This window comes from Taudactylus pleione, unplaced genomic scaffold (assembly GCF_031769625.1).
Source record: "Taudactylus pleione unplaced genomic scaffold, aTauple2 ptg000012l, whole genome shotgun sequence".
Taxonomy (NCBI): Eukaryota; Metazoa; Chordata; class Amphibia; order Anura; family Myobatrachidae; genus Taudactylus; species Taudactylus pleione.
Window position 1 is genome coordinate 22,560,295 of NW_028284415.1, and position 10,211 is coordinate 22,570,505.

A 10,211-nucleotide genomic window follows, 5' to 3' on the forward strand; every position below is an offset into this window, starting at 1 on the left:
GGGGCGGCTGCATACAGCTCTGGATCAGCTGTTCGATTAAGTTGTCAGCATTCAGGTCAGGTACTACCTCCTCCACGAGGCTTTCCACCATCGCCTCCATCTCGTCCTCTAGTGGAAGAGGGTTCTCGACCTGTTCTACCGCCAACTTCTTGGAAGGGTCGGGGTCAGCAGCTGGGCTGTCAAACTCCTTTCGCTTCCTGCTCGACTGTTGAGTGCCTGCAGAGGATACAAGAGGGGGAAACTCTTCCTCGGAGAGGAGAGAGACAGGGGGGGTGGAAGAGACAGTGGGATGGAGAAGGGAGCGGGAGGGAGAGGGGGGAGGGGTTGTGCCAGCAGTGGGGGTGGGAGTTGCTGTCACAGTGGGAGGAGGGCGTGGGGTAGGATGGGTGGGAAGGGGTGGGGTAGGAAGGGTAGGACGGGTGCGGGGGGGTGGGGATGGAAGGTTTCTTACCCTCCTGGCGCCTCTGCTGGCCTTGTCCAGTCACTGCTGCCACATAGGATTTTGCCCTATTGGGGCAGTCTCTGTAGACATGGTTCACCTCCCCACAGAGGTTGCATGTCTTCTGGGTGGGGCAATCCTTGGTGTCGTGTCCCGCCACCTTGCACTTCTTGCAGGCTGCCACCTTGCAGTCTCTCCCAATGTGGTCCTTCCCACCGCAGGTCTTGCAGATCCGCGGCTGGTCCGGATAACTGAGAAATCCTGCAGATGCGCCCAGGGAGAAGAACTGTGGCAGGTGCACAACTCCATCGGGGCTCCAGTTGTCTTTTAGGAGCTTGACGATGACAGCCCACTTGCCTGTCCAGAAGCCATTCCTGTCCAGGATCTTGGAGGGCTCCTTGATCACCGTGCAGAAACGGCCCAGGAAGGTGGCGATGTCCTTGCCAGGCGTGTGTGGGTTCCGCATTGAAACCGTCACCCGCCTCTCCTCTCTTTGGATAGGGCAATTGCCCACAAAGCGAGAGAAAGGGGATTCAGGCCTCGCCGCTTTCACCGCTTCCCAGTACCTCTTGCAGATTGCAATGGAGGCAAAGGTCACATAAAAGATCCCCTTGAGATAGTTCTGTATGCTGAGGGTTTCAGCAGTCGAGAACCCCTGCTCAAGGACCATCTTCTTGCCGAAGGTCTCCGTCGTCATGTCCGGCATCTTTCCTTCCACCTCCTTCAGCTTCATCACGACGGTCTGCCTCATCCAGGGCTCCAAGGCTGGGGTACCCTTGGGCTGGGTCTGGCTGGGCTTCTCGGGGGCTGTTGCTGGAGGGGCGGTGGAGGTGGATGGGACCTGGTCGGGCAGAGCTTCGGCCGGCTTCGGTCCCTTCTTTGCCGCCTTCTTCCTGGCAGAGGTGGCTGGAGCGGAGGCTGAGGCTGGCACCGGGGTGGGGGCAGCTGAGGCCATCTCTCCTGCTTCTTGCCCGGGGTCGAAGTTGGGCTGGAGAAGGGTCTGCGGCGGTCGGAGGTCGGAAGTCGCTTTCGCAGAGGGCAGAGCAAACAAGTCTAACCCAATGCCAGTCGAAGTCCTTCCTCGTCGCGGTCGCAGGGTCTGGTCGCCGCTGGTCGGAGGTCGGGAGACGGCTTCGCAGAGGGCAGAGCAAACAAGTCTAGCCCAATGCTGGTCGAAGTCCTTCCTCGTCGCAGGGTCTGGTCGTCGCTGGTCGGAGGTCGGTTTCACAGAGGGCAGAGCAAACAAGTCTGACCCTCTGCTACTTGTAGTCCTTCCTCGTCGCAGTCGGCAGTCTGGGGGACGCTGGTCGGAGCTTGGCAGTCGCTTCTTCAGAGGGCAGAGCAGCAAGTCTAACCCTCGGCAAGTCGAATCCTTCTTCCTCTCAGCAGTCCTCTTTCAGCTTCCTCGGCCGGTGCAGGTCCAGAAAAAATGCGGCAGCAGGTCCTCTGGAGCCCGAGTGTAGTCACAGTCCAGTCAGTCAGCACTGATAAGAACAGATTTTTCTGTTGTGACCGGGTATTGAACCTGGGTCGGCTCGGTGCTAGACAGATGCTCTGTCTCCATGCTAGCCTGAAGAACAGATTTTTGATTGAAAAAAGCATTCTTTATTAACATAAAGATGGCAAAAAACATACATAAATCACACATACAAGTGTACTGTGTCGCAGCACAGCCTAAACCCAATACACTATCAAACATAATCAAACATACAATATAATGCATTGCAAAACATATAGCACAAGGCATCCTATACTATACATAATACTTTGCATTATTCATTCACTACTTAAACAAAAACAACAATCAACAAGGTCTATGGGTGTGGAGGGTAGAGGGGAAGGGAGGGGGGAATCACAGAACTGAAGTTTTTATTGAAAGACAGACACATATATGGGAAGGGTAAATAAATAGAAAGACATATCAACAAAACATCAGTCTCTGTGAAAAATGGGGGAAGGGGCCACTGTCCCAGTCCTTGTTGGACAATCAAGCATGGGGGGAGGGGGCAGAAGAAGGGGGGTTTAGTCCTCTTCTTCCTCAGGGCTGTCCATGATGGAATAGTCTCTTAGCAGGCTGTGAATCAGCCTGCGACAGTCCTGGATAGACATCCTCTCCCTCCGCAGAATGAGGCGATTCCTGGCAAGCCACAAAGCGTCCTTAACACAGTTCATAAGGCGCCAGGCCTCCTGGATTGCCCCATAGGTGTGGGTGCCAGGAAACAGTCCGTAAAGTACCGAGTGGTACGAAAGGTTGCTCCTTGGCACACAGTCTTTGAGTTCATTTTCCAGGGCATCTAACAACAACTGTGCATAAGTACAGTCCCAAAACAAGTGCATAGCTGTTTCCTCGTGAGAGATGCACCAGGGGCAATGTCTGTACCTGCACAGGTTACGGGAGTGCATGAATGTCCTTAGGGGCAGACCCCCTTGGATTGCCATCCATGACATGTCCTTGTGTCTATTTGTGAGCCTTTTGGAGGCCACATTGTCCCATACCTGCTTGGCAGTTGCTGAAGGGAGCCCTGGAATAGGCTCCATGACGTCTTTTGCTCTGATGAGCTTGTGGATAGTCTTTGGTTTCCACAAGTCAGGTTTAACTCCCTCCAGTTGGTGCTCCCTCACAAACTTGGACACGTCCAGGTAGAACCAGGGAGTGTTCCAGTTGTAAGGGATGGAGCTGTCCCACTTAGCCCAGCCTAGGGCCCTCCAAAGGGGTAGGAGGAAAAAGCGAGACATGGAGTTTCCTGCAGAGTCATTATCAGTCTCACACAAAGTCCTGCGGATACAGTTGCAAACAAAGAAGGCTCGCAGCATGGTGGGGATATCTGGTATTCCCTTTCCACCTTTGAGGGGCTCCTTGTACATAACTGTCCGCTTTACTCTGTCCATCTTGGAGCCCCAGATGAAGTGAAACACTGCCCTTGTGATGGCCCTGCAGACCGTGACCAGAGGTGGCCAGGCCTGCGCTGTGTACTGCAGAACGGGAAGGATCTCGTTGCGCAGTACAAGTGCTTTTCCTTCGATGGTAAGGTCTCTGAGGCTCCACAGTCCAATTTTTTGCCTTACAGTGGCAAGTCTTTCGTCCCAGCACTTCAGGGCCGCACCTTCACCACCAAGCCAGACTCCCAGAATTTTGATGAAGTCCGGCTTGACAGCAAAGGGGAATGGAGCGGAGGATGACAGGTGCCACTGCCCGAACAGCATAGCCTCTGACTTCCCGCAGTTGACTTTTGCCCCTGAAGCTCGGCCGAAGCTCTCGCAGGTCTGGACGAGTGCTGTCACCGAACTCTGGTCAGCGCAGAAGACAGTGACGTCGTCCATGTACAGCGAGCACTTGGCCTCTCTACGGTCTGGACCCGGTGCGATGACCCCTCTGATCTCTGGTTTCCGTCTGATGCATACAGCCAGGAGCTCTATAACACAAACAAAAAGAAGAGGTGAAAGAGGGCAGCCTTGTCTGACCCCAGATAGAATAGGAAAGGGGTCAGTCTTCCAGCCGTTCACCAACACCGAGCTGTGAATATCAAGGTACATCAGGTTAACATACGTGCAAAACATTTCACCAAGCCCAAACCTCTGCAGGACCCTACCCATCAACTCATGTGAGACACGGTCAAAGGCCTTCTCCTGGTCAAGGCTGACCAGAGCCGCATGCACGTTCCGGTCCTTGATGTAATGGACCGTGTCTCTGAGGAGGGCAAGGCTATCTGCAATCCTGCGGCCAGGAATGCCGCAGGTCTGGTCCGGGTGAATGATCTGTCCGATGACAGCCTTCAGCCTGTTGGCAAGTACCTTGGCCAGGATCTTGTAGTCCACGTTCAGGAGAGAGATGGGCCTCCAATTTTTCAGCTCACATCTCTCCCCCTTACGCTTATACAAGATCGTGATCAGTCCCTCCCTCAGTGAAGGAGGCATTTTGCCCTCCACCACCATCTCCTTGTACAGCTCGAGCAGGTCCGGGCCAATGAGGTCCCACAGCGCTACATAGAGCTCTGCTGGGAGACCATCACTGCCCGGGGTCCTGCCCTGCCTAAAGGATTTAGCGGCAGAGTGCAACTCCTCCAACACCAAGGGAGCATCCATGGCTGCTTTACCTGCAGGATCAATAGTGTTAGTGATACCTGACAGGAACTCATCAGCCACAGTACTGTCCGTCGTCTTTGGGGAGTAGAGGTCGCCATAGTAGTCCGTGATGACCTTCATGACGCCCTCCTTCCCCTGCCTGGGAATACCGGTCTCATCTCGCAGCTCAGTCAGGGGCGTGTGGCCAGAGTGGAGTTTCCTGAAAAAGAAAGAGTTACATTTCTCACCCTTCTCCAGGTTCTCCACCTTGGAACGGAAGACGATGCGTCTGGATTCCTCCTCGAAGTGCCCTTTCAGGCTCTTTTTGGTCTCCTCCAGATCATCTCTCATGTCCCAGCCGCACCGTTGGAGGTCCTGCAGGGACTGCAGTTGTCTCTGCAGTCCCTTGAAGTTCCTCTTTCGGTCGCACGCCTGTTGTCTTCCTTTGACCTGAAAGAAACTGCGAATGTTAGCCTTAACATATTCCCACCAATCACTCATGCATTCAAAATAGCATTTATCATTCTTCCATGTGATGTAGGCATCCTTCAGCTCGGCCAGCACCTCCTCCCTTTCCAGCAGAGCACAGTTCAACTTCCAGGAGCCTGGGCCAGGAGGAAAACCATTGCCCAGGTCTCCTTGGAAGAGAATGGCTCTGTGGTCAGAGAAGAAGCAGGGAACCATAGCATGCCTGTTCTGCTTCACTGCTCTAGAGGTAAACACAAAGTCAATGCGGGAATGCACCGAGCCATCGGGGCGGCTCCACGTGTAATTCACGGAGCCAGCCCCCATGGAGCCCACAGCATCCCGCAGAGAAGCTTCGGTTACCATTTCTATGAGCAGTTTAGATGTCAAATCAAGCTTAGCAGTGTTGCAGGTGCTGCGTCCATCCTCTTCCATGGGGCAGTTGAAATCTCCGGCCATCACTACTGCCCTAGTGGTTGCGAGCTGCAGCCGCAGGGTCTGGAAAAGCTCCAAACGCTCGTTCTTACCAGGGGGTGCATACACACAGATTAGCCTAATAGGCTCACCTGCCCAGGAGCCGTCTACGATAAGCAATCTGCCGCAGACGAGCTCCTGAACAGAATCTAGTGTGAAGAGGCTCCCCCTAATAAGAATGGCGACCCCTGCAGACTTACACTCACCCCCACCAGACCAATAGGACGGACCGTGAGACCACTGCCGGCCCAGATGTCTATAAGACCTGGAAAAAGGAATAGAGCACTCCTGCAACATGTAAACATCACATTTCTGAGTATCTAAAAATGCAAACACAGACTGTCTTCTAAACTTATCCTTAATACTCCTCACATTAATGGTAAAAAGGGAAAAAGACACCATTAGTTGGGAGAAAAAAGGTTAGAACACGGAAAATACATTTAGCTACCACTCTTGTCGGGCGGTGCTTCCTCTTGAACGGTTGCTGGGTCGCCCTGTTGGGGCGGCTGCATACAGCTCTGGATCAGCTGTTCGATTAAGTTGTCAGCATTAAGGTCAGGTACTACCTCCTCCACGAGGCTTTCCACCATCGCCTCCATCTCGTCCTCTAGTGGAAGAGGGTTCTCGACCTGTTCTACCGCCAACTTCTTGGAAGGGTCGGGGTCAGCAGCTGGGCTGTCAAACTCCTTTCGCTTCCTGCTCGACTGTTGAGTGCCTGCAGAGGGTACAAGAGGGGGAAACTCTTCCTCGGAGAGGAGAGAGACAGGGGGGGTGGAAGAGACAGTGGGATGGAGAAGGGAGCGGGAGGGAGAGGGGGGAGGGGTTGTGCCAGCAGTGGGGGTGGGAGTTGCTGTCACAGTGGGAGGAGGGCGTGGGGTAGGATGGGTGGGAAGGGGTGGGGTAGGAAGGGTAGGACGGGTGCGGGGGGGTGGGGTGGGGGTGGAAGGTTTCTTACCCTCCTGGCGCCTCTGCTGGCCTTGTCCAGTCACTGCTGCCACATAGGATTTTGCCCTATTGGGGCAGTCTCTGTAGACATGGTTCACCTCCCCACAGAGGTTGCATGTCTTCTGGGTGGGGCAATCCTTGGTGTCGTGTCCCGCCACCTTGCACTTCTTGCAGGCTGCCACCTTGCAGTCTCTCCCAATGTGGTCCTTCCCACCGCAGGTCTTGCAGATCCGCGGCTGGTCCGGATAACTGAGAAATCCTGCAGATGCGCCCAGGGAGAAGAACTGTGGCAGGTGCACAACTCCATCGGGGCTCCAGTTATCTTTTAGGAGCTTGACGATGACAGCCCACTTGCCTGTCCAGAAGCCATTCCTGTCCAGGATCTTGGAGGGCTCCTTGATCACCGTGCAGAAACGGCCCAGGAAAGTGGCGATGTCCTTGCCAGGCGTGTGTGGGTTCCGCATTGAAACCGTCACCCGCCTCTCCTCTCTTTGAATAGGGCAATTGCCCACAAAGCGAGAGAAAGGGGATTCAGGCCTCGCCGCTTTCACCGCTTCCCAGTACCTCTTGCAGATTGCAATGGAGGCAAAGGTCACATAAAAGATCCCCTTGAGATAGTTCTGTATGCTGAGGGTTTCAGCAGTCGAGAACCCCTGCTCAAGGACCATCTTCTTGCCGAAGGTCTCCGTCGTCATGTCCGGCATCTTTCCTTCCACCTCCTTCAGCTTCATCACGACGGTCTGCCTCATCCAGGGCTCCAAGGCTGGGGTACCCTTGGGCTGGGTCTGGCTGGGCTTCTCGGTGGCTGTTGCTGGAGGGGCGGTGGAGGTGGATGGGACCTGGTCGGGCAGAGCTTCGGCCGGCTTCGGTCCCTTCTTTGCCGCCTTCTTCCTGGCAGAGGTGGCTGGAGCGGAGGCTGAGGCTGGCACCGGGGTGGGGGCAGCTGAGGCCATCTCTCCTGCTTCTTGCCCGGGGTCGAAGTTGGGCTGGAGAAGGGTCTGCGGCGGTCGGAGGTCGGAAGTCGCTTTCGCAGAGGGCAGAGCAAACAAGTCTAACCCAATGCCAGTCGAAGTCCTTCCTCGTCGCGGTCGCAGGGTCTGGTCGCCGCTGGTCGGAGGTCGGGGGACGGCTTCGCAGAGGGCAGAGCAAACAAGTCTAGCCCAATGCTGGTCGAAGTCCTTCCTCGTCGCAGGGTCTGGTCGTCGCTGGTCGGAGGTCGGTTTCACAGAGGGCAGAGCAAACAAGTCTGACCCTCTGCTACTTGTAGTCCTTCCTCGTCGCAGTCGGCAGTCTGGGGGACGCTGGTCGGAGCTTGGCAGTCGCTTCTTCAGAGGGCAGAGCAGCAAGTCTAACCCTCGGCAAGTCGAATCCTTCTTCCTCTCAGCAGTCCTCTTTCAGCTTCCTCGGCCGGTGCAGGTCCAGAAAAAATGCGGCAGCAGGTCCTCTGGAGCCCGAGTGTAGTCACAGTCCAGTCAGTCAGCACTGATAAGAACAGATTTGATTGAAAAAAGCATTCTTTATTAACATAAAGATGGCAAAAAACATACATAAATCACACATACAAGTGTACTGTGTCGCAGCACAGCCTAAACCCAATACACTATCAAACATAATCAAACATACAATATAATGCATTGCAAAACATATAGCACAAGGCATCCTATACTATACATAATACTTTGCATTATTCATTCACTACTTAAACAAAAACAACAATCAACAAGGTCTATGGGTGTGGAGGGTAGAGGGGAAGGGAGGGGGGAATCACAGAACTGAAGTTTTTATTGAAAGACAGACACATATATGGGAAGGGTAAATAAATAGAAAGACATATCAACAAAACATCAGTCTCTGTGAAAAATGGGGGAAGGGGCCACTGTCCCAGTCCTTGTTGGACAATCAAGCATGGGGGGAGGGGGCAGAAGAAGGGGGGTTTAGTCCTCTTCTTCCTCAGGGCTGTCCATGATGGAATAGTCTCTTAGCAGGCTGTGAATCAGCCTGCGACAGTCCTGGATAGACATCCTCTCCCTCCGCAGAATGAGGCGATTCCTGGCAAGCCACAAAGCGTCCTTAACACAGTTCATAAGGCGCCAGGCCTCCTGGATTGCCCCATAGGTGTGGGTGCCAGGAAACAGTCCGTAAAGTACCGAGTGGTACGAAAGGTTGCTCCTTGGCACACAGTCTTTGAGTTCATTTTCCAGGGCATCTAACAACAACTGTGCATAAGTACAGTCCCAAAACAAGTGCATAGCTGTTTCCTCGTGAGAGATGCACCAGGGGCAATGTCTGTACCTGCACAGGTTACGGGAGTGCATGAATGTCCTTAGGGGCAGACCCCCTTGGATTGCCATCCATGACATGTCCTTGTGTCTATTTGTGAGCCTTTTGGAGGCCACACTTGATCTTAGCCAAAAGGCCGAGAAGCGATAACCCATTAAGGGCACGGAAAAAACACGCTCCGTTCTGACCTGACTCACACAATCAAGGAGAATGCTAGAGCAGCCACCAATAATCTATGAAGAGCGGCCTCCTGCTGCTTGCGGCCCTGTCCAAGGTGCTTCCAGCTACTGCAATGACTGACCCACAGCAAGGGCCTTTTTTTTTTTTTTTTTTTTTTTTTGTTGCCCACCACTTGCCTTTACCATAGCTTAGTTACAAGCAGAAGTGCTCTGGGTTTCTTTCCCATACTCTCTTGCTAGCTGCATGATTTGCATTGGCACCGCCTCCTGCAAACCTCTGCCACACCCACCCAAAAGACGCTTTGCGGCCTTCCTTTCTTCGAGCCGTGTCCCTGCAGTTTATTAGACAGTGTAACCCTTCATTGAAATGCTCAGAAACATTGCTCGGAATGTTCACAGTGTCTACGGAATGTTCAGGAAGAAGAGAATGTTGACAGTCAGAACACAGAATGTTGGTGCATTCTCATTCTAATTTTCAAACAACCAACATTCTACTCTGATGTCAGTGTGTTCTGATGTTTACAAGTATTGCACTTGCTTGCTGAGGTCCATTGGAGGGAGACACAGACCACGAGATGCTTTCTCCAATTGATTGTCCTTGCAAATAGGGACCCAAAAAGGTTTCTTGATGGTCGCACGATGCCGAAAGAGGCACATTTAAACCCGTAACAAAACCATTTATTGGAAACAAATTGCTTGACCAAATGAGCGCCAATTTCAAAAGATTAAGCATAAACCTAGTCTCCCAAATTTCTATGTGGGGACAAAGTTTGCAAAATATTCAAGTTGTCCAAATGAAAAGATGGCCAATTCACGACTGCAAAAGTTCAATCTATCCATGTGCAAAAGTTCAATCTATCCGTGTGGTTGGTTGACACTTCTTGGTGCCAAAAAAGTGAAAAAGAGACGCAAACGAATTCAAAATCTAAATGTGGCATCACCTGGGTGGGTTGGAAAATCAGAGCTCAAACTGTAGCATACGTTCATTATGCAATACGTTCTTTGTGCAATTGATTTCCAAATTACTCTGCAACTCAACTCCAATGATATATAATTTGGGTTCAATCCCAGACATAGGCCTAAATGGAGAAAAACAAATGTAGACACAATAAGGCACCAGACGAGACGACACCAAATAAACAGATCTTGTTTATTTTCAGTAGTTACGTACATAAACCAAATGAAGTGTTAAGAAGTGCCAAAGTGCAAGCAGGTGAGTGCAGGAGGCGCAGCAGGTGGTGGTATTGTCATTTGATTGCATGACGTGCAGACACAGGCAAAAGACTAGTTTGTTGAATCTGTAAGAATGAAACAAAGTGAAACGAAAGAGTTAAATAGTTCTTTTCTATTTTTGGATAACAGTTTAG

The 10,211-nt window shown here is 52.5% G+C and overlaps 1 pseudogene; it reads right to left on the minus strand.

Annotated features, from left to right (window-relative positions):
• Window positions 1-164: 164 nt before the first annotated feature.
• Window positions 165-6,849, minus strand: LOC148542574 (uncharacterized; annotated as a pseudogene).
• Window positions 6,850-10,211: the final 3,362 nt, after the last annotated feature.